Source organism: Nyctereutes procyonoides, unplaced genomic scaffold, assembly GCF_905146905.1.
Source record: "Nyctereutes procyonoides isolate TBG_1078 unplaced genomic scaffold, NYPRO_anot_genome, whole genome shotgun sequence".
Taxonomy (NCBI): Eukaryota; Metazoa; Chordata; class Mammalia; order Carnivora; family Canidae; genus Nyctereutes; species Nyctereutes procyonoides.
The window spans coordinates 65,068,031-65,092,502 of NW_026575125.1; the positions used below are offsets into that span (position 1 = coordinate 65,068,031).

The 24,472-nt window shown below is 39.7% G+C and overlaps 1 protein-coding gene across 4 annotated transcripts in view; it reads right to left on the reverse strand.

The window, feature by feature from the left end:
* CHM (CHM Rab escort protein) overlaps positions 1-24,472 on the reverse strand; it is a 274,974-nt gene that overhangs the window by 82,158 nt on the left and 168,344 nt on the right. The gene's annotated exons all lie outside the window — the stretch shown is intronic.

Sequence of the window (24,472 nt, forward strand, 5' to 3'; positions counted from 1 at the left end):
CATAAAAGTAAGCAAAAACTACACTGGGAACTGAAAACTAGAGCAGTAAGCACATGAGCTAATGCTGCAGAAGTTCTAAGGAGTTTGCCTATCTCATGAACTTAAGGGCTTGGGTTTTAATGCTCACATGGGGACAGGAGAGGACTTAGAATCCAAATAAGGCAGAGGGTAGAAGATGAGATATTCTCATCTCAATGTCTGGATCCTTAAAGAACTACACTTCAGTGAAAAGGTGATGGTGGGGGGAACCCACAAGAGGGAGAAAACAAAAAATGTTTTATCTAAAGACCCGGCTGAAAGAAGATTATACCTCTGTATTTATAACCAGTGGTCTGTCCTCACACAGGCTATGGGTTTGAAATTATACTACATGATCCAAGAAAACCCTTCACCAATAAAATACCATGAAAGAAAAGTGGCTCTGGTCAGTAGCACCTCTGAAGACTTGGTGGAAGCAATTGCTGTAACTTTCTGGAGCCACATGAAAGTGCCACAGATTGAGTTTCCTTATGATATGTTTATAATCTAAAATTATATAACAGATGAAGAAAAATATCTTACCCTGAGTGAGGATTAACAACACAACAAATGGGGTGGGGTACCTGAAGTACAGGCAGTCTTGTGGGGACTGCATCCTTTAACTGCACAGTTGGTTTAACCTCTCACATTGTATAATGGGATACTATAAACAATTTAAATGAATGAACTACATGGATAAATGGCAAAAAGACAAAAAATGAGTGATAATAGCAAATTGGGAAGAATATACTCAGAGTGATATCATTTATAAAAAGTTTCAGAACTTCATATGCAAAATACTACTATATAAAATTTATGGATATGTATATATGCAGTAAAAGTGCAGAAACATTTAAGGGAATTATAAACACCGAAATCAGGATAGCAGCTATCTTTGGGAAGAGAGGGAGTAAACATTACACTGGAAGTTTCAATTGTTCAGTTTCTTAAAAAAATGTATCAAGGGGCACCTGGGTGGCTGAGTCAGTTAAGCATCTACCTTCAGCCCAGGTCATGATCCCAGGGTCCTGGGATCTAGCTTGGGGATCAAGCTCAGGGTCGGGCTCCCTGCTCCGCGGGGAGTCGGCTTCTCCCTTTGCCCCTCTCCCCAGCTCATATGCGTGCTCTCTCTCTTAATCTCTTAAATAAAACCACACACACACACACACACTCACACACACACAGAGAGAGAAAGAAAGAGAGCATGTGAGGGCACACAAAAATGGCAAAATGTTAAGATTTGACAAAACTATGAATGGTTACATGGATGACCTTTATATTAGTCTGTGTACTTGAATATTTCATAACCAGGTTATAATGAAAAATATAAATGGCTGGTAGAGATTAGTGTCATTCACGAAGTATGGCATTATACTACTATTATCATTCTAAGTTTAATTCATTTTACTGAACATGACCAAGCTAGTTAGGATAGGTAAGGTTAGATAATAATTCATTCTGGTACAGGATGGCCCACTAAAGATAAATAAGCTAAATTAGGTTAAGGTCCCAAAATGGACAGTCAAGTTAAAAAAAAAAAGTGAATCACACAGTCAGCATTCTCATTTGCCTAGGGATATCTTTGTTACATGAGTAACAGCATCAGTGTTTCCAACTTCCCTATAACAGCTATAACTAAGTGACCTACAATTTTTCATTTCAGTCACACTGGTCCATGTTTTTTTTTTTTCTGGTCCATGTTTTTACACACACACACACACACACACACACACACACACATCAATCCTCACCTCAGGGAAAAACAATTTTTAGGTATCTTTCTACATTCCAAAAAAGGGGATCAAGTTCAGAATCAGGAGTTGTAAAAAGTTAAAAAAATCATAAAATATTATGCCATAGACTATTATGGTATTACCAAAAGTATGAGAAATCCACTTAACTAAAATTACATTTTTTACAAAGACCTCCTTTCATTATATATTACACTATCTGTGAAATACATTTCTACTTTAGTATATAATACTATTAAGCATCTCTTCGAAAATTTATTTCTATTAAGAAAACTTCTATTAAGTTTTAGGGTAAATGAGGCCTCTGAAAAATACAGTTAAATATAAAATGCAACAGAGGCATCTAGAACTGTTTATTTTAGTAAGCCATCAACAAATTACCTCGTTTTCAACACGATTAAATTGATAGTGGACATATAGTATATAGATGGGACACAAGAATCTAAAGAATGTTAAGGATTGGTTTGTGTGGATGATGATGAATTCTATAAGGGAAGAAGTCCAATAATCAGACACTGTCAGAATCCAACAAATTTCCTCTTTGTTTCAAATGAGGACAGGATGTATTTTGTGATCTTGGAAAGAATTACTCGATATCTACTGTAAATTTATGCAACTGCAAAAGTATGCATCTGCCTGTGTATATACGTTTTTTATACTTCTCATTGGCTTTTTTCCCCCATTCCAATCATGCCTATTAGGGAAAATATTTGTTGCTCACAATTGTTGCATTTGTTCTCTCTCACATCTGTGTTTTCCTCACATAGCTTCTGCCCAAGTGACAAAAATCAGTGGTTTTGTGACCAGCTGGACCCTAAGAGCTGAACTTTACTGCCCACCTGCTTATACTCACCAACTTCTGTCCCATATTTTTCCTTAAGTTCTTCTTGCCAGCTTATCTCATAACTCAGGCAAACAGAAACAAAAACTATTCCTAAAGCCATAGCGACTGCCTGGACAAGATCCCCAGCCAATCCATACCAGTTTGAGTGCAACCCCTGACCCTGACTTGTGCTTGTGAAGACAGACTATGGATGACTAGAACTAGAATGACTGACAACTACCTCTGCCTTGTTATAACACTAAAATCTCTGCCCAATGAGGAGTTGAAGCCTCATTTACATAACATACACTGTGTGTATAAGCATGCTTCCTTAAGGAGCATGTCTGACCTATGCCTGCCTCTACAAAGGATGACAAGGCTTCCCTATCTAAAAATTCAGCTGAACCCTAAATAAAAGGAACCCATTCACCCTTGTTGGAAGAGTCATGGCTTTGGAAGTTACTCCCCATGATCTCCTTATTTGCTGCAAATAGTTTCCTTTGTGTGACAATTGTCCTGGTGTAGTTTTCTATCTGTGACTCACCAAGGAGAGAACTCATGTTCAGTTAGTTGAAAAAAGTGCCAGGCAAAATGAGAAGATTGATGAAAACAAATTTTGGTTGAGGGACTGCTATTCGGTGGCAATGAGTCACTGAGGAAACATGTAAGAAAAAGAATAGCAAGCAGTATTTGAAAGCTGCATTTAAAACTCAAATAGCAGATATTTACATAAGAAGTAGGGAATTACTTGAGAAATGGAGAAATAACATTTGAATACACACAGGTCTTTGAGGTAAACAGCCAATAATAACAATACAAATAATCATCACAGCTAACACTGAGTACTTACTACATACCAGAAGCTTTACATGTATTAACACACTGCATCCTATAGACAGAGTTTTATAGATTTGAAAACTAAGGTAAAGAGACATCAAGTGACTTACTCAAGGTCATTTAGTAAATGGTATTGCTGAATGAAAACTCAGGCAATATGGTTCCAGTGGCTTCTCCGTTAGCTATCATATGAACTGCCTCATTGTTAATATCATCTTTTCTTGGCATTATGAAGGAAAGCAACATGAAGTCAGATAGTCAAAGTTACTCTCAGAGTTGTTCTAATTCTTGACAAGTTGCAAAGATTATCACAAAGAATAACAATTTCTCACTTTCTACACGTTTTGTCTCTACACGTTTCTTTTCTATCTGTACATATTAAATGGATTATGTGCACTTCATTTTGGAAAGAACATAAGCTCAGAGTAAGAATAACCATGGGACTACTCATCTTTAGAGTACCTAGCAAATTATGAATACTTTGCAATTCACATTTTAAGAAGTAATTTATAGAGTATATTGGCAAGCTAGAGATTTTCAAATAGAGAAAGGGAGACATTTTACCATGAATTATTTGGAGGTAATAAGGCTCCACAAGACAAATGTTTTCTTCCAGTGAATTAAATGGCAGCCTAGCAACCCAAGGGTTAACACACTTTTAATGATGGACAATTAAGCTAGCAAAGACAGAAAATTCTACTGAGATGCCCTTGGTGCAATTCATACCACCCATCCTGGGGTCAACATAATGCCTACATAGCAAGGTAGCTCTATACACACACTTTAGGGTACTATGAGGCCTAGAGGCAAGCAACTATACATTTTATGAGACTTGCTTAAAAAAAAAACCTACATATGTACTAAATATAGTAGGTATTAACTACCAAAAAAGTCACTACAAAAATGCCTTTGAAACGCTTTATCTAATGTCATTAAAAACAAAACGAAAAAGATCCATTACAAGATAATTCTGAGTAACCACTGATCATCATCACTATACTTTAGTGATACCTCCGCTTAAATTGTTCTGGTAAAGCAGAAGTTCATTCAACAGTAATTAGGAACATCTAAGTTTCATGACAGACAATTAAGCTTCAGTGATTGCATCTATATAAAGCTCAACCGTTGTAACTGTTAACTATATCCAGATATATATACATTTATCACAGTGTTATATTTGAAAGAACACTGAGTTTTCTGTGTTTATCCAGTGTCTGCTGGCCACAAAAATACGTGTAGGGAAGCCTTCTGGGATGTTTATTTGTTTATTTTTATATATTTAAATGCACAGTTTTAATATATATTATGTAAGGGCATGTGGGTAGCTCAGCTAAGTGCCTTCCCAGGGTCCTGGGATCAAGCTCCCTCTCCCTCTGCTACTCCTCCTGCTTGTGCTCTGTCAAATAAATAAAACTTTATTTATTCATATATATATATACACACACACACACACACACATATATATACACAATGTAGCACACAGCATGTTTACGGATTACAGGATTACATAGTTATACTGCATATTTATATAACTGCACATTTACCGGTTACATATTTGTATTTCTTAACACTATGCTTGTTTATACTCTCATCCCTTTTTTTTCTTGGTATCTGGTATCTTTTTTTCTAGCAGGAAGCAGGGGGAAGGGAAGTATTGTTGCTGTAGTTGGTCTGTCTCCTGGGAATGCGAAATTGGATAGCTTCATCTTCACTTCCCTAATTCAAGAATCCCTCTGCAACTCAAGCAATTGTCATCCAACTCAGCACAGACTTCCTTTTGGCCCAGAACTAAGTGTTTCTCAAGAGCATGAGCTAAACAATAGTTAATGACTTCTGTAACCTCAGGAAATAGTTATGTTCACAACAGTACCAAGCCAGGCCTCCTCCCTTGGTATAAGTTCTTAGGATTCATTTCCTATGAAGTTTTAGACAATGCAGAAAAGACCATTAAAAAAAAAACACACCAACCCCCAAATGAGTGGTCCATTACAACATGGCCTCACTCATAGTGATCCAGTATGACCAAAATGGAAAGCCCTATTTAATACTGGTCACAGTGATAGAACCCAAGGGAGCTTGTTTGACAAGCAGCAATCACCAAAACTAAATGGTAACTAAAAGTGTATAATCTCAGTCATGATGATGTACAAATTGTACAGAAATCAAATTTTAAGGATGGTTGTGAAATCATATGACAGTCTAAGGACTGAGACATCCTAGATGCCTATCCTAATTCTCCTACTTACTACCTGTATGACCATGCTTCAGTTCTCAAGATTATAAAATGGAGATAATTATCATTATCATACCTATCATACAAGGTTGGTGAATGGATTAAATGAGAATGAGTGTGACATGTTTATTCTGCCTGGCAGATCATAAACATTCCATAAATTGAAGCTTTTGTTACTTATCACTTTCTATAGCAAAAGGGACAATGACTATAGACTGTATCATCCATGTGGGGTTTGTAGGCCACATTGCTATTACTGAGTCTGAGAATCTGCCTACAGGTATTCAATGCCTGTATTTTCTTCTAACAACTTAAGCAACTTAGGCAGCTAGCTGGTCAATTCAGCTACCTTCCCTGAAGGGAATTGTGAGTTTTAAGAGAACTGTTGATGCTGATAAGGATAAGCATTGAGATTTACTTCTTTATTCCCAAACATTCATGAAACTAGACCTACTATGCACCAGATGCAGTTCTGGGAGCTACTAAGGATACAAAAATAAACTAGACAAATGCTGTCCTTGCTGATATAAAATTTATCTAGCACCTGAGAGACAATAAACAAGAGATAAAATAATAGATGTTGATGTATGTTCTGAAACAAAATAGGATAATGTAAGGGGTGATACAAGGGTCTGAATCCTAGACAGGATAATCAGGGAGAACTTCTTTGGGGAATTTATATTTCAGCCAAGATCTGAGTGACCAGAGAGATCAACCATGTAAAGATCTGGAAGAAGAGTCTAAGCAGAAGGAAAAGCAATTTGAAAACTTGGAAGTACAAACTAGATCAATGTATTTGAAGGAGAAAGAGAGCCAGTGTGGCTGGAACACAGTGAATAGACAGAAATATAATATGAGAGATGCAAGGCAAGATGGCGGAAGAGTAGGGTCCCCAAGTCACCCGTCCCCACCAAATTACCTAGATAACCTTCAAATCATCCTGAAAATCTACGAATTCAGCCTGAGATTTAAAGAGACAACAGCTGGAATGCTACAGTGAGAAGAGTTCCCGCTTCTATCAAGGTAGGAAGATGGGGAAAAAGAAATAAAGAAACAAAAGGCATCCAAGGGGGTGAGGCCTCGCAAGGAGCCTGGCTAAGGCCTGGGCAAGTGCCCCAGGACAGGAAAGCTCCGTCCTGGAGGAGCAGGAGCTTCACCAATCTTCCTGGGCAGAAAGGCCAGGGCAGGGAGTTAGAGCAGGACCCCAGGAGGGCGGGGATGCCCATAGGCTCCCTGGGACACGAACAGACACCTGCGCCCCGGGGAGAGTGCGCCGAGCTCCCTACAGGGCTGTAGCTCCCGCAAGGCTGGACCTGGGAGCAGCTCAGAGGGGCTCAGGTGGCGGCTCCACGGCTGGGAGCCCGAACCCAGCAGCGCAGGCCCGGGAGCACTGGGTGCCGGGGACACAGCCCAGGATCCGGCCTCCACCCAGGACAGGCAGAGGCCAGGAGGGCACAGAAAAGCAAGGACTCTCCTGCCCCAAGCTGAGCAGATCAGCGGCCCCGCCCCCAGAGCATCCAGGCCCCTGCAGACTGCGTGCTTCCTAGTTACTGCGGGAGCTGAGTCCAGGGCTCCAGAGCTGGCCACCACTGTGGTTGTTCCTCCTGGGGCCTCACAGGGTAAACAGGATAAACATTACTCACTGAGCCCTGCACCAGGCAGGGGGCAGAGCAGCTCCCCCAAGTGCTAACACCTGAAAATCAGCACAACAGGCCCCTCCCCCGGAAGACCAGCTAGATGGACAGGGGAAAAACAAATTATTGACCAAGCAGCACTGGAAAGTCCCAGGAGAAGTCAAGGGACTTACAGTATACAGAATCAGAGGATACTCCCCGTGTTGTTGTTGTTGTTGTTGTTGTTTTTTCTTTTTGATTTCTGTTTGCTTCCCCACCTCCTTTTTTTCCTTTCTTTTTCTCTTCCTTTTTTCTTTTTCTCTTTTCTTTCCTTCTTTCTCTCCTCTCTTTTTCTCCTTTTCCCAATACAACTTGTTTTTGGCCACTCTGCACTGAGCAAAAAGACTAGAAGGAAAACCTCACCTTAAAAGAAAGAATCAGAAATAGTCCTCTCTCCCACAGAGTTACAGAATTTGGATTACAATTCAATGTCAAAAAGCCAATTCAGAAGCACTATTATACAGCTACTGATGGCTCTAGAAAAAAGCATAAAGGACTCAAGAGACTTCATGACTGCAGAATTTAGATCTAATCAGGCAGAAATTAAAAATCAATTGAATGAGATGCAATCCAAACTAGAAGTCCTAACTAGGAGAGTTAAGGAGGTGGAAGTACAAGTGGGAGTCAGAGCACTTGTCTAACTCACAGAAGACAAGTTGATGGCAAAGAGGGAAACTGAGGAAAAAAGAGACAAACAAAAGACCATGAGGATAGATTAAGGGAAATAAATGACAGCCTGAGGAAGAAAAACCTACGTTTCAATGGGGTTCCCAAGGGCGCCGAAAGGGACAAAGGGCCAGAATATGTATTTGAACAAATCCTAGCTCAAAACTTTCCTAATCTGGGAAGGGAAACAGGCATTCAGATCCAGGAAATAGAGAGATCCCCCCCTAAAATCAATAAAAACCGTTCAACAGCTCCACATTTAATAGTTAAGTTTGCAAATTCCAAAGATAAAGAGAAGATCCTTAAAGCAGCAAGAGACAAGAAATCCCTGATGTTTATGGGAGAAGAATTAGGTTAACAGCAGACCTCTCCACAGAGACCTGCAGGCCAGAAAGGGCTAGCAGGGTATATTCAGGGTCCTAAATGAGAAGAACATGCAACAAAGAATACTTTATCCAGCAAGGCTCTCAATCAGAATGGAAGGAGAGATAAAGAGCTTCCAAGACAGGCAGGAACTGAAAGAATATGTGACCTCCAAACCAGCTCTGCAAGAAATTTTAAGGGGGACTCGCAAAATTCCCCTTTAAAAGAAGTCCAATGGAACAATCCACAAAAACAGGGACTGAATAGATATCATGATGACACTAAATTCATATCTTTCAATAGTAACTCTGAACGTGAACGGGCTAATGACCCCATCAAAAAGCGCAGGGCGTCAGACTGGATAAAAAAGCAGGACCCCTCTATTTGCTGTCTACAAGAGACTCATTTTAGACAGAAGGACACCTACAGCCTGAAAATAAACGGTTGGAGAACCATTTACCATTCAAATGGTCCTCACAAGAAAGCAGGGGTAGCCATCCTTATATCAGATAAACTAAAATTTACCCCGAAGACTGTAGTGAGAGATGAAGAGGGACACTATATCATCCTTAAAGGATCTATCCAACAAGAGGGCTTAACAATCATCAATATATATGCCCCAAATGTGGGAGCTGCTAAATATATCAATCAATTAATAACCAAAGTTAAGACATACTTCGATAATAATACACTTATACTTGGTGACTTCAATCTAGCGCTTTCTACCCTTGATAGGTCTTCTAAGCACAACATCTCCAAAGAAACGAGAGCTTTAAATGATACACTGGACCAGATAGATTTCACAGATATCTACAGAACTTTACATCCAAACTCAACTAAATACACATTCTTCTCAAGTGCACATGGAACTTTCTCCAAATAGACCACATACTGGTTCACAAATCGGGTCTGAACTGATACCAAAAGATTGGGATTGTCCCCTGCATATTATCAGACCATAATGCCTTGATATTAGAACTAAATCACAACAAGAAGTTTGGAAGGACTTCAAACACATGGAGGTTAAGCACCATCTTGCTAAATCCAAAACCAGACAAAGACCCCACCAAAAAGGCGAATTACAGACCAATATCCCTGAGGAACATGGAAGCAAAAATTCTTAACAAGATACTAGCCAATAGGATACAACAGTACATTAAGAAAATTATTCATCATGACCAAGTGGGATTTATTCCCGGGACACAAGGCTGGTTCAACAATCGTAAAACAATCAATGTGATTCATCATATCAGCAAGAGAAAAACCAAGAACCATATGATCCTCTCATTAGATGCAGAGAAAGCATTTGACAAAATACAGCATCCATTCCTGATCAAAACTCTTCAGAGTGTAGGGATAGAGGGAACATTCCTCAACATCTTAAAAGCCATCTACGAAAAACCCACAGCAAATATAATTCTCAATGGGGAAGCACTGGGAGACTTTTCCCTAAGATCAGGAACAAGACAGGGATGTCCACTCTCACCACTGCTATTCAACATAGTGCTAGAAGTCCTAGCCTCAGCAATCAGATAACAAAAAGAAATAAAAGCCATTCAAATTGGCAAAGATGAAGTCAAACTCTCCCTCTTCGCCGATGACATGATACTCTACGTAGAAAACCCAAAAGCCTCCACCCCAAGATTGCTAGAACTCATACAGCAATTTGGCAGTGTGGCAGGATACAAAATCAATGCCCAGAAGTCAGTGGCATTTCTATACACTAACAATGAGACTGAAGAAAGAAATTAAGAAAGCTATCCCATTTACAATTGCACCCAAAAATATAAGATACCTAGGAATAAACCTAACCAAAGAGGTAAAGGATCTATACCCTAAAAACTATAGAACACTTCTGAAAGAAATTGAGGAAGACACAAAGAGATGGAAAAACATTCCATGCTCATGGATTGGCAGAATTAATATTGTGAAAATGTCAATGTTACCCACGGCAATTCACATGTTTCATGCAATCCCTATCAAAATACCATGGACTTTCTTCAGAGAGTTAGAATAAATTCTTTTAAGATTTGTGTGGAATCAGAAAAGACCCCGAATAGCTAGGGGAAGTTTAAAAAAGAAAACCATAGGTGGTGGCATCACAATGCCAGATTTCAGGTTGTACTACAAAGCTGTGGTCATCAAGACAGTGTGGTACTGGCACAAAAACAGACACATAGATCAATGGAACAGAATAGAGAACCCAGAAGTGGACCCTGAACTTTATGGTCAACTAATATTCGATAAAGGAGGAAAGACGATCCACTGGAAGAAAGACAGTATCTTCAATAAATGGTGCTGGGAAAACTGGACATCCACATGCAGAAGAATGAAACTAGACCACTCTCTTGCACCATACACAAAGATAAACTCAAAATGGATGAAAGATCTAAATATGAGTCAAGATTCCATCAAAATCCTAGAGTAGAACACAGGCAACACCCTTTTTGAACTCGGCCACAGAACTTTTTGCAAGATACATCCACGAAGGCAAAAGAAACAAAAGCAAAAATGAACTATTGGGACTTCATCAAGATAAGAAGCTTTTGCACAGCAAAGGATACAGTCAACAAAACTCAAAGACAACCTACAGAATGGGAGAAGATATTTGCAAATGACATATCAGATAAAGGGCTAGTTTCCAAGATCTATAAAGAACTTCTTAAACTCAACACCAAAGAAACAAACAATCCAATCATGAAATGGGCAAAAGATATGAAGAGAAATCTCACAGAGGAAGACACAGACATGGCCAACATGCACATGAGAAAATGTTCTGCATCACTTGCCATCAGGGAAATACAAAACCACAGTGAGATACCACCTCACACCAGTGAGAATGGGGAAAATTAACAAGGCAGGAAACCACAAATGTTGGAGTGGATGTGGAGAAAAGGGAACCCTCTTACACTGTTGGTCGCAATTTGAAATTGTGCAGCCACTCTGGAAAACTGTATGGAGGTTCCTCAAAGAGTTAAAAATAGACCTACCCTAAGACCCAGCAATTGCACTGTTGGGGATTTACCCCAAAGATGCAGATGCAATGAAACACTGGGACACCTGCACCCCGGTTTATAGCAGCAATGTCCACAATAGCCAAACTGTGGAAGGAACCTCGGTGTCCATCGAAAGATGAATGGATAAAGAAGATGTGGTATATGTATACAATGGAATATTACTCAGCCATTAGAAATGACAAATACCCACCATTTGGTTCAATGTGGATAGAACTGGAGGGTATTATGCTGAGTGAAATAAGTCAATCAGAGAAGGAGAAACATTATATGTTCTCATTCATTTGGGGAATACAAATAAAAATGAAAGGGAATAGAAGGGAAGGGAGAAGAAATGGGTAGGAAATATCAGAAAGGGAGACAGAACATGAAGAGTCCTAACTCTGGGAAACTAGGGGTGGTGGAAGGGGAGGAGGGCGGGGGGGTTGGGGTGAATGGGTGACGGGCACTGAGGGGGACACTTGACGGGATGAGCACTGGGTGTTATTCTGTATGTTGGCAAATTGAACACCAATAAAAAATAAATTTATTATTAAAAAAAAAGAAATATAATATGAACGGGATTACAGAGATAGTCAAGGGCCTTATCATTCATAGCTGCAAAGGCCAGAGAGAAAATCTTGAAATTTATTCTAAGTACAAAGAGAATTTACCAGAAGGCTCTGAGCAGAATAGTGACATAATCAGATTTGTCTGTTTTCATTTTTAAAACTTTCTATTATGAAAAATTTCAAATATACATAACAGTAATACAATATAGTGCCCTTACACTCATTGCCCAGATTCAACATTTATCAAGATTTTATAGTATTGGACGGTATCTTTTTTTAAACTTTAAATAATTTTAATTCTAGTATAGCTAACATACAGTGTTATATTAGTTTCAGTATAAAATATATCAATTCATCAATTATATACATTACTTGGTGCTCATATTAAATGTATTCTTAATCCTCTTCACTTACTTCATGTATCTCCTCACCTACCTCCTCTCTGGTAAACATCAGTTTCTTTTCTATATTTAAGACTCTTTTTGTTTGTTTTTATCTGTAAAATTATATGGTATTTGTCTTTCTCTGCCTGACTTATTTCACTTAGCATTATACTTTCTAGATCCATCCATATTGTTGCAGATGGCCACAATTTCATTCTTTTTAATAGCTGAGTAATAATCCAGTGTGTGTGCACACACACATCTTATTCATTCATCTATTGATGGACATTTGGGCTGCTTCCATAATTTGGCTAGTGTAAATAATGCTGAAATAAACATAAGGGTGCTATACCTTTTTGAATTAGTGTTTTCATAGTCTTTGATTAAATACCCCGTAGTGAAATTATTGGATCCTATCTTTCTTTTTTTTTAAAATGAGCCTGGCTGCTGTGTTGTGGTTTCTCAATGGGGCAAGAATGGAAAGGGGAGACCATTTTTTTGCATAAGTTTGCAGTAGACCAAGTGAGAGATGATGGCAACCTGAAGCAGGGTAATGGCAATGGAGATGAAGTGGAGAGACAGGAGACATATTTGACACATAAAGCTGACAAGAATTGCTGATGGACTGGATGTAACAGGAAGATATCCTCCTGAAGACAAGTTTAAGCTAATTCAGATATTCATGAGAGCAGTCTCTCCTCTGAATGTTTAACAATTAAATTTAACTGTTCAAGCCTGATACAATCTCCCTGTACAGGTAGAGCTTTGAAGGATTCTGCAGAAACACTCTTCTTCTACCTAGGGTGTGATTATTAGAGCCAGCTCATTGTTACCAACCTCAACAACCACTATATCCTGGCCATTCATCAAGACTGGTACTTAATACTCTGAGTACAAATGGGGGGATGCCAGGAATGGATTAGTTTTTGGCCTTCAAAAAGTTACGATGCACCTGGGAGGACATAGCACTGCTGATAATTTAAGAAATTATATGTCACAAGTATCTGAGTCCAGTGGGGCTTTTGATGAAAATTTCACATTCACTGAAAAAGTTGTAGACAGATGGAGTGCCCTTTAGGCATTGCTGTCATTCTTAAAAAGCACAGTCATCATGCTTAACTTAGAAAAAGCTGTCCAAAAGCAATACATAGCCTTCAGAAAACTCACTCCCAGAAACTGCCTCTATTTTATAGATCTTAGCCATATATCTAGCTTCCTCTGTTCTTGGTGACATCCTGTAGATGATGTATTCTTTTTTTTTTCAAGTTTTCCAGTTGTCCTTAAGTTTAACCTTCTATAGGAAAAGTCACAATAAAACTATGTACTATGACAGAAACAGATCTGTGTTAATAACTGCACCAGGGCTCAGAATAAATTAATATAAATTATAGAATATATGTCATCATTCATTCTTTTTTCACTAGTTCTGTTTTCTTTGGGGGGGGATAGGTGAAATAAGTGAAGGGAATTAAGAATATACTTACCATGATGAGCAATGAGTAATGTAAACAATTAGTGAATTACTATACTGTACACTTAAAACTAATACAACACTGTGTGTTAATTACACTGGAATTTTAAATACTTAAAAATTCATCATTCAATATTTAAAAAAATTAAGCCTTCCAAAAATACAGAGGCCAATTTATATGCTTGAGTCATAACCTAGGCTCTATATCTACACATGTATAGAATGGTTCCCTGGTTTGTATGCATACCAGAAACACCATGTCAATTCAATGATTCTCCAATACAGCCTACTGCAATGACATCAATGGAGTGCTTGATGGGAAAGCACTAATGTTTCCTAACTACTCTTTTATTTTTAAGATTTTATTTATTTATTCATGAGAGACACACAGGGGGCGGGAGACACAGGCAGAGGAAGAAGCAGGCTCCATGCAGGGAGCCTGACATGGGACCCCAAGATCAGGCCATGGACTGAAGGCAGCGCTAAACCGCTGAGTCACCCGGGCTGCCCCTCCTAACTACTCTTTAAACATAATTTAAGCTCTTAATAAATCTGAACTTCTTAGTCTGAATACACAGACTAACAGCTTCGTGGGTCTTTTTTTTCATGTGCCACATATTCACTTAAGCAAATTCACTTAAAAAATCTTTCAAATTCAAAAGGAAGCCCTTGTTCAAACTTTTAAGATATTGCAAAGAAATCTATAGTAAATCTACTTAGGCTGTCCTTGAGATTTCTTTTGGTTAATTTCCTTTCTCTGCCTCTTCCCCTGCTTTGACATTCTGTATGTGACATATTCATTTATATTAATAATTCTTATTTAAGTCATTTATCCATTTTGCTACTTAGTCTTCAAAGCTCAAATTGTACAAAAGTACAGGTAAATAGACCTCAATTTTAAATCAGGACAGTAATACACTTTTATTTGTAATGTCTTTCATGACTATGTCTGGTATAGTGTGGGTCTTTCTGAATATAGACACAGGAATACCCAAAGCTAATGTTTTCTGACATCCCTACATAATGGCTCTTAGATCCTTTTCATGGGTTGAAAAATACGGGCAGGGGCAGCCCGGGTGGCTCAGCGGTTTAGTGCCGCCTTCAGCCCAGGGTGTGATCCTGGAGACCCGGGATCAAGTCCCACATCAGGATCCCTGCATGGAGCCTGCTTTCTCCCTCTGCCTGTGTCTCTGCCCCCCCCCTCTCCTCTCTGTGTTTCTCATGAATAAAATAAGTAAAATCTTAAAAAAAAGAAAAATATGGGCAAATCCATCTACTTTGAGATACAGTCTCTAATGCCATTTTCCTGCCTTCTCAAATTGCCTTATTAAACAATCCTTCAGCTGGCACTCTTCAGCTCAAAATTTTTCTATCTACAAGCTCTCGGTGTGCACTATAAATTGGGAAGCATCTGAGAGTTACTATGCTGACTGTTAACAATCATTTATAAAAATGTTAAAAAAAAACCCAGTAAACATTTCTTGGGAGAGGCTACTGTAAAAATCTCCCCATGCAAGGAAGAGGCCATTTAATCTACCCATTCCTTTTTTCCTGTGTTTATACTAGATCTCGATGCATGACTAAACATTATCCCCAACTCCGTGGTGGGAGGACACTTTTAAAGCAGTCTTTGGTATAAAATCTTATCAAAAGCTTTTTGAAAATCTAAATGTTCAGTGACTCTTCCTTGTTTGCACCTTATTTACTCCTCTCAAAGAACCTTGTCAGATGGCTAAAGTATAATTACCTCACAAAAACCATTTTCTCTCTTCCTGTGGATTACATATTCAATAATTTAATCCTTCAGCTACTTATTTAAAAAAAATTAACTGTCACGTCAAATAGCCTTATTTCTCTGCAATTTCTGGGTTCCTTCTTTAAACTGTATACCCTCTATACCTTCTCCATACCACCAAATCAACTGATTTCCTTTAACTACCCCTCCCAAACCAAATCCCTGCTCAGGACTGACCTATTTTAAACTGAGTTGGTTCACACACAAAAGTGACCCAGGCCCCTTCAGTGAACAATACTTTCACATTTTCCCCCTTGGTTAGTATGTATCAATTCATAGAGTAAAACAAAAGATAGTCATTTGTTAGGCAAATCCTAGCAAAGACCTGCAAACTTTCCCAATTCAAAGGCTAATTGTACTAACCTCTGAACAGGATTCACCTAAGGCTACATACTAAAATAAATCAACCAACTAGCCACTGGCACTACACTAGTTTCATAGTAGATACACAGACTTAGCCCTCTGTTAGGTAAATGAGAAAAATGACATTATTAATGACATTATTAAACAACTGGAAAAAAATTAAAGACTATATTTTGTGGCAGAGACTACAAGTACTGTAAGGGAACTGAAAGAAGAGGTCAACGTGTGTGGAAGAAGAGTTACAGAATGTCAAAAGTAGAGGAAATCTTTACAACAGCTAGACCAATTTCCTATTACAGAAAATCAGAGAAGGTAAACTACTTGCCTAAGAGTATACAAGGCTTCTAGCGACCAAGGGTAGTGAAAGATCTCATGGCTAGGCCTGTGTCAACTTTTTTTTTTTTTAACCTGTGTCAACTCTTTTTTTTTTTTATAAATTAATTTTTATTGGTGTTCAATTTACCAACATACAGAATAACACCCAGTGCTCATCCCGTCAAGTGTCCCCCTCCGTGCCCGTCACCCATTCACCCCCACCCCCCGCCCTCCTCCCCTTCCACCACCCCTAGTTCATTTCCCAGAGTTAGAAGTCTTTATGTTCTGTGTCCCATTCTGATATCTCCCACACATTTCTTCTCCCTTCCCTTATATTCCCCTTCACTATTATTCATATTCCCCAAATGAGTGAGAACATACACTGTTTGTCCTTCTCCGATTGACTTACTTCACTCAGCATAATACCCTCCAGTTCCATCCACGTTGAAGCAAATGGTGGGTATTTGTTGTTTCTAATGGCTGAGTAATATTCCATTGTATACATAAACCACATCTTCTTTATCCATTCATCTTTCCATGGGCACCGAGCCTCCTTCCACAGTTTGGCTATTGTGGACATGGCTGCTAGAAACATCGGGGTGCAGGTGCCCCGGCGTTTCATTGCATCTGAATCTTCGGGGTAAATCCCTAACAGTGCAATTGCTGGGTCGTAGGGCAGGTCTATTTTTAATTCTTTGAGGAACCTCCATACAGTTTTCCAGAGTGGCTGCACCAGTTCACATTCCCACCAACAGTGTAAGAGGGTTCTCTTTTCTCCACATCCTCTCCAACATTTGTTGTTTCCTGCCTTATTAATTTTCCCCATTCTCACTGGTGTGAGGTGGTATTTCATTGTGGTTTTGATTTGTATTTCCCTGATGGCAAGTGATGCAGAGCATTTTCTCATGTGCATGTTGGCCATGTCTATGTCTTCCTCTGTGAGATTTCTCTTCATGTCTTTCGCCCATTTCATGATTGGATTGTTTGTTTCTTTGGTGTTAAGTTTAATAAGTTCTTTATAGATTTTGGAAACTAGCCCTTTATCTGATATGTTATTTGCAAATATCTTCTCCCATTCTGTAGGTTGTCTTTTAGTTTTGTTGACTGTATCCTTTGCTGTGCAAAAGCTTCTTATCTTGATGAAGTCCCAATAGATCATTTTTGCTTTTCTTTCTTTTCCCTTCGTGGATGTATCTTGCAAGAAGTTACTGTGGCCAAGTTCAAAAAGGGTGTTGCCTGTGTTCTCCTCTAGGATTTTGATGGAGTCTTGTCTCACATTTAAATCTTTCATCCATTTTGAGTTTATCTTTGTGTATGGTGGAAGAGAGTGGTCTAGTTTCATTCTTCTGCATGTGGATGACCAATTTTCCCAGCACCATTTATTGAAGAGACTGTCTTTCTTCCAGTGGATCGTCTTTCCTCCTTTGTCGAATATTAGTTGACCATAAAGTTCAGGGTCCATTTCTGGATTCTCTATTCTGTTCCATTGGTCTATGTGTCTGTTTTTGTGCCAGTACCACACTGTCTTGATGACCACAGCTTTGTAGTACAACCTGAAATCTGGCATTGTGATGCCCCCAGCTATGGTTTTCTTTTTTAAAATTCCCCTGGCTATTCGGGGTCTTTTCTGATTCCACACAAATCTTAAAATAATTTGTTCTAAGTCTCTGAAAAAAGTCCATGGTATTTTGATAGGGATTGCATTGAACGTGTAAATTGCCCTGGGTAGCATTGACATTTTCACAATATTAATTCTGCCAATCCATGAGCATGGAATTTTTTCCATCTCTTTGTGTCTTCCTCAATTTCTTTCAGAAGTGTTCTGTAGTTTTTAGGGTATAGATCCTTTACCTCTTTGGTTACGTTTATTCCTAGGTATCTTATGCTTTTGGGTGCAATTGTAAATGGGATTGACTCCTTAATTTCTCTTTCTTCAGTCTCATTGTTAGTGTATAGGACTGCCATTGATTTCTGGGCATTGATTTTGTATCCTGCCACGCTACCAAATTGCTGTATGAGTTCTAGCAATCTTGGGGTGGAGGCTTTTGGGTTTTCTATGTAGAGTATCATGTCATCGGCGAAGAGGGAGAGTTTGACTTCTTCTTTGCCAATTTGAATGCCTTTAATGTCTTTTTGTTGTCTGATTGCTGAGGCTAGGACTTCCAATACTATGTTGAATAGCAGTGGGGAGAGTGGACATCCCTGTCTGGTTCCTGATCTTAGGGGAAAGGCTCCCAGTGCTTCCCCATTGAGAATGATATTTGCTGTGGGCTTTTCGTAGATGGCTTTTAAGATATCGAGGAAAGTTCCCTCTATCCCTACACTCTGAAGAGTTTTGATCAGGAATGGATGCTGTATTTTGTCAAATGCTTTCTCTGCATCTAATGAGAGGATCATGTGGTTCTTGGTTTTTCTCTTGCTGATATGATGAATCACATTGATTGTTTTACGAGTGTTGAACCAGCCTTGCATCCCGGGGATAAATCCTACTTGGTCATGGTGAATAATTTTCTTAATGTGTTGTTGGATCCTATTGGCTAGTATCTTGTTGAGAATTTTTCCATCCATGTTCATCAGGGATATTGGTCTGTAATTCTCCTTTTTGGTGGAGTCTTTGTCTGGTTTTGGAATTAAGGTGATGCTGGCCTCATAGAATGAGTTTGGAAGCACTCCATCTCTTTCTATCTTTCCAAACAGCTTTAGTAGAATAGGTATGATTTCTTCTTTAAACGTTTGATAGAATTCCCCTGGGAAGCCATCTGGCCCTGGACTCTTGTGTCTTGGGAGGTTTTTGATGACTGCTTCAATTTCCTCCCTGGATATTGGCCTGTTCAGGTTTTCTATTTCTTCCTGCTCCAGTTTTGGTAGTTTGTGGCTTTCCAGGAATGCGTCCATTTCTTCTAGATTGCCTAATTTATTGGCGTAGAGCTGTTCATAATATGTTTTTAAAATCGTTTGTATTTCCTTGGTGTTGGTAGTGATCTCTCCTTTCTCATTCATGATTTTATTAATTTGAGTCTTCTCTCTCTTCTTTTTAATAAGGTTGGCTAATGGTTTATCTATCTTATTAATTCTTTCAAAGAACCAACTCCTGGTTCTATTGATCTGTTCCACAGTTCTTCTGGTCTCAACTTCGTTGAGTTCTGCTCGAATTTTAATTAACTCTCTTCTTCTGCTGGGCGTCGGGTCGATTTGCTGCTTCTTCTCTAGCTCCTTTATGTGTAAGGTTAGCTTTTGTATTTGAGTTCTTTCCAGTTTTTGAACGGATGCTTGTATTGCAATGTATTTCCCCCTCAGGACTGCTTTTGCTGCATCCCAAAGATTTTGAACAGTTGTATCTTCATTCTCATTAGTTTCCATGAATCTTTTTAATTCTTCCTTAATTTCCTGGTTGACCCTTTTATCTTTTAGCAGGATGGTCCTTAACCTCCACGTGTTTGAGGTCCTTCCAAACTTCTTCTTGTGATTGAGTTCTAATTTCAAGGCGTTATGGTCTGAGAATATGCAGGGGACGATCCCAATCTTTTGGTATCAGTTCAGACCCGATTTGTGACCCAGTATGTGGTCTATTCTGGAAAAAGTTCCATGTGCACTTGAGAAGAATGTGTATTCAGTTGAGTTTGGATGTAAAGTTCTGTAGATATCTGTGAAATCTATCTGGTCCAGTGTATCATTTAAAGCTCTCGTTTCTTTGGAGATGTTGTGTTTAGAAGACCTATCAAGGGTAGAGAGAGCTAGATTGAAGTCACCAAGTATAAGTGTATTATTATCTAAGTATTTCTTTACTTTGGTTAATAATTCGTTTAAGTATTTGGCAGCTCCCACATTCGGGGCATATATATTGAGGATTGTTAAGTCCTCTTGTTGGATAGATCCTTTAAGTATGATATAGTGTCCCTCTTCGTCTCTCACTACTGTCTTCGGAGTGAATTTTAGTTTATCTGATATAAGGATGGCTACCCCTGCTTTCTTTTGAGAACCATTTGAATGGTAAATGGTTCTCCAACCTTTTATTTTCAGGTTGTAGGTGTCCTTCTGTCTAAAATGAGTCTCTTGTAGACAGCAAATAGATGGGTCCTGCTTTTTTATCCAGTCTGAAACCCTGTGCCTTTTGATGGGGTCATTAAGCCCGTTCACGTTCAGAGTTACTATTGACAGATATGAGTTTAGTGTCATCATGATATCTATTTAGTCCTTGTTTTTGTGGATCGTTCCACTGAACTTCTTCTTAAAGGGGAATTTTAAGAGTCCCCCTTAAAATTTCTTGCAGAGCTGGTTTGGAGGTCACATATTCTTTCAGTTCCTGCCTGTCTTGGAAGCTCTTTATCTCTCCTTCCATTTTGAATGAAAGCCTTGCTGGATAAAGTATTCTTGGTTGCATGTTCTTCTCATTTAGGACCCTGAATATATCCTGCCAGCCCTTTCTGGCCTGCCACGTCTCTGTGGAGAGGTCTGCTGTTACCCTAATATTCCTCCCCATGAAAGTCAGGGACTTCTTGTCTCTTGCTGCTTTAAGGATCTTCTCTTTATCTTTGGAATTTGCAAGCTTCACTATTAAATGTCGAGGTGTTGAACGGTTTTTATTGATTTTAGGGGGGGATCTCTCTATTTCCTGGATCTGAATGCCTGTTTCCCTTCCCAGATTGGGAAAGTTTTCAGCTAGGATTTGTTCAAATACATATTCTGGCCCTCTGTCCCTTTCGGCGCCCTCGGGAACCCCAATTAAGCGTAGGTTTTTCTTCCTTAGACTGTCATTTATTTGCCTTAATCTGTCTTCATGGTCCTTTAATTGTTTGTCTCTTTTTTCCTCAGTTTCCCTCTTTGCCATTAACTTGTCTTCTATGTCACTCACTCGTTCTTCCATCTCGTTAACCCTCGTCGTTAGTACTTCTAGTTTGGATTGCATCTCATTCAATTGATTTTTAATTTCTGCCTGATTGGATCTAAATTCTGCAGTCATGAAGTCTCGTGAGTCCTTAATGCTTTTTTCTAGAGCCACCAGTAGCTGTATAATAGTGCTTCTGAATTGGCTTTCTGACATTGAATTGTAATCCAGATTTTGTAACTCTGTGGGAGAGAGGGCTGTTTCTGATTCTTTCTTTTGAGGTGAGGTTTTCCTTCTAGTCATTTTGCTCAGTGCGGAGTGGCCAAAAACAAGTTGTATTGGGAAAAGGAGAGAAAGAGAGAGAAGGAAAGAAAAGAGAAAAAGAAAAAAGAAAAAGAAAAGAAAAAGGAAAAAAGAGAAGAAAAAGGGAAAGAAAAAGAAAGAAAGGTGAAAAAAAGGGGGTGGGGGAAGCAATCAGAAATCAAAAAGAAAAGAAAAAGAGAAAAACAAACAAACAAAAAACACGGGGGAGCATTTTCTGAATCTGTAGACTTTAAGTCCCTTGACTTCCCCTGGAAGTGGTCCGTCCAGCTGGTCTTCTGGGGGAGGGTCCTGCTGTGCTGATTTTCAGGTGTTAGCACTTGGGGGAGCAGCTCTGCCCCTGCCTGCTGCAGGGCTCAGCACGGGTTGTTTACCCCGTGAGGCCCAGGAGGAACAGCAGCAGTTGCTATGGCAACTCTGGAAGCCTGGATTCAGCCTCCGCAGGAACTACGGGGCTCGGGCTCTCGGCTCTCCATCGCAGGGCCTGGAGGCTCCGGGGCGGGGCCGCTGATCTGCTCAGTTCGGGGCAGGAGCGTCCTTGCTGTCCTGGGCCCTCCCGGCCTCTGCCTGTCCCGGGGGGAGGCCGGATCCTGGGCTGTGTCCCGGTGCCCTGTGCTCCGGGGCCTGCGCTGTTGGATTTGCGCTCCCGCCCCGCAGCTCCCTGCCTGGAGCCGCTCCCGAGCCCCTCCGAACTGCTCCGGTGCGCGCTGCAGCCCTTAGGGAGCTCGGCGCACTCTCCCGGGCGCAGGTGTCTGTTAGTGTCCCAGGGAGCCCGAGGGCATCCCCGCCCTCCTGGGTCCTGCTCCAACTCCCTGCGAGCCCCTTTCCCGCCCGGGAAGGTTGGTGCAGCTCCTGCTCCTCCGGGACGGGGCTCTCCTGTCCTGGGGCCACTCGCCCCGGCCTCAGCCCGGCTCCTCGCGGGGCCCCTCCCCCTCGGAGGCCTTTTGTTCCTTTATTTCTTTTTCCCCGTCTTCCTACCTTGATAGAAGCGCGAACTCTTCTCACTGTAGCGTTCCAGCTGGTCTCTCTTTACATCTCAGGCCGAATTCGTAGATTTTCAGGATGGTTTGAAGGTTATCTAGGTAATTTGTTGGGGACAGGTGATTTGGGGACCCTACTCTTCCGCCATCTTGCCCCTCCTCTAACCTGTGTCAACTCTTAAAGAGGAACAGGTCAGACTGTTGGGGATTGGAACTGATAAGGTGGAAAAGTAATGAGAAAATGCAGAAAGGTGAGAGTGTGCATAGACACTGGAATAATTAAACAGATGTACAAAATGGGGAATGACAGGAAGGAGCTGAATGATATTATTACAGAATGGGGTTAAAAGGTAGGTAGAAGTGTTTGTAGTTGAGGTGACAGATAACAGAATGCCACTGGAAGTGACATGTTGGTTTGATGAAGGAGACAGACAGTGGGCAGGAAGAGTAGCTAGCAATTAGAGTCCTGACCATAGCCAAAGAGTAGAAACGGAGGAAAGCATAATGTTAAGAAACTGAGAAGAAATAACATAGTAGTTAGGACAGAGTCAAAGTCTAATCCCAGAATTACTCGGCTGTTGATTTGTGAGAAGAAAAATACCATTGGAATGCTTGTGGTTTCCTCAAAGGGTACTCAATTAATTTGTAGAGTAACTCAAAATCCAAATCTATACTTCTGAGGTGATATGTACGTGGTATAAATTCACTACACACCATAGTTGCTAACTATGCATGATATAATGAAGGGCATTTTCAAATGGCTATAATAAATTTTTTGAAAAAACTTCAATTTGGTGAAAGATTTCATCCTCTGACATGTACAATTAAAATTTGTCATTTACCTAGTTAGGAGTTAACAACGGAATGTCCATGGGATAAATCCGCTTGTAGGTAAGTTTTGTATGACCTCGCAGTTTAAAAGAAAAAATTTACTTTGGCATAAATAATCTGGATCTTGGCTTCCTTGAAAGAGAAAATCTGACAACACTAGGCCTACAATCAAGACTTATGGTCACACAGTAGCCTCTCTCTTTAGATGTATCCTGTGCTCAACAGGTCACCATGGTTTCTACTGCTCCAATCATCTGCTTCCAGCCCACTTCACTTCCTATGATCCTGCCTGATCACTATAGACATTTGGCACTGCAATCCCTCTGCCTCAGTTGCTCAGTAATTTTTTCTTTTGAAATTTTTATTTGCCTTGTCATGTTTGTTCTATGTTAAAGAACTATTATTCAGGATGTTATACGTTAAAATTTTAAATATGAATTTAAAGAAATCAAAGACAAAATGCAAATGTTAGTAGACTTGGTACAATTTTGACAGTAGCCACTCACTGTATTAGCTATAGAACATGTGGGCAAAGGGAAAGGTGTCTGATGTTCTGAGGTAGCCACAATTTATTTTCTGAAAACAAGTAGGGTGTTTCTATTTCAAACTGACTATAACAAATAACAATGGTATCTTGGGAAAACCTGTGAATCTAGATTTATCTCAGCTTCCTTTTTGAAATTAAAAAAAAAAACCTTATGAAATGAAAACCAGTAATAAAATCAAAACTTAAACCTTATTTTGAATTCCTCTTAGAATGTTAACACATTTGTACTTCAGTTATTAACCATTTATACATACTCTTCCTACTTTTCAGACATTTGATAGAGTTCAGAAATTGACACAATGAAAATACAAATTTGAAAAATAAGCAATGGTCATTAATGTGAAATTAATATCTGGATTTGCTGAATAACTTAAGAGTAAAGACAATTTTCCCCTTTTTGAACATGTCTTTCTTTTGTCAAATTAGAGTGGGAAAATGCCACTTTCAAATATGTGAAATAAAATAATTATACTGCATATTAATTAAAAAAAAACAAAAACAACTTGTGGGTGCCTAGGTGGCTCAGTTGGTTAAGCATCTGCCTTCAGCTAAGGTCGTGATCCCAGGGTCTTGGGACTGAGTCCCACATCATGCTTCCTGCTCAACGGGGAGCCCGCTTCTCCCTCTCCCTGCCACTCCCCCAGCTTGTGCGTGCATGCTCTCTAAATAATCTTTAAAAAACCAAACCAAACTAACTTGTTCTCTCACATCA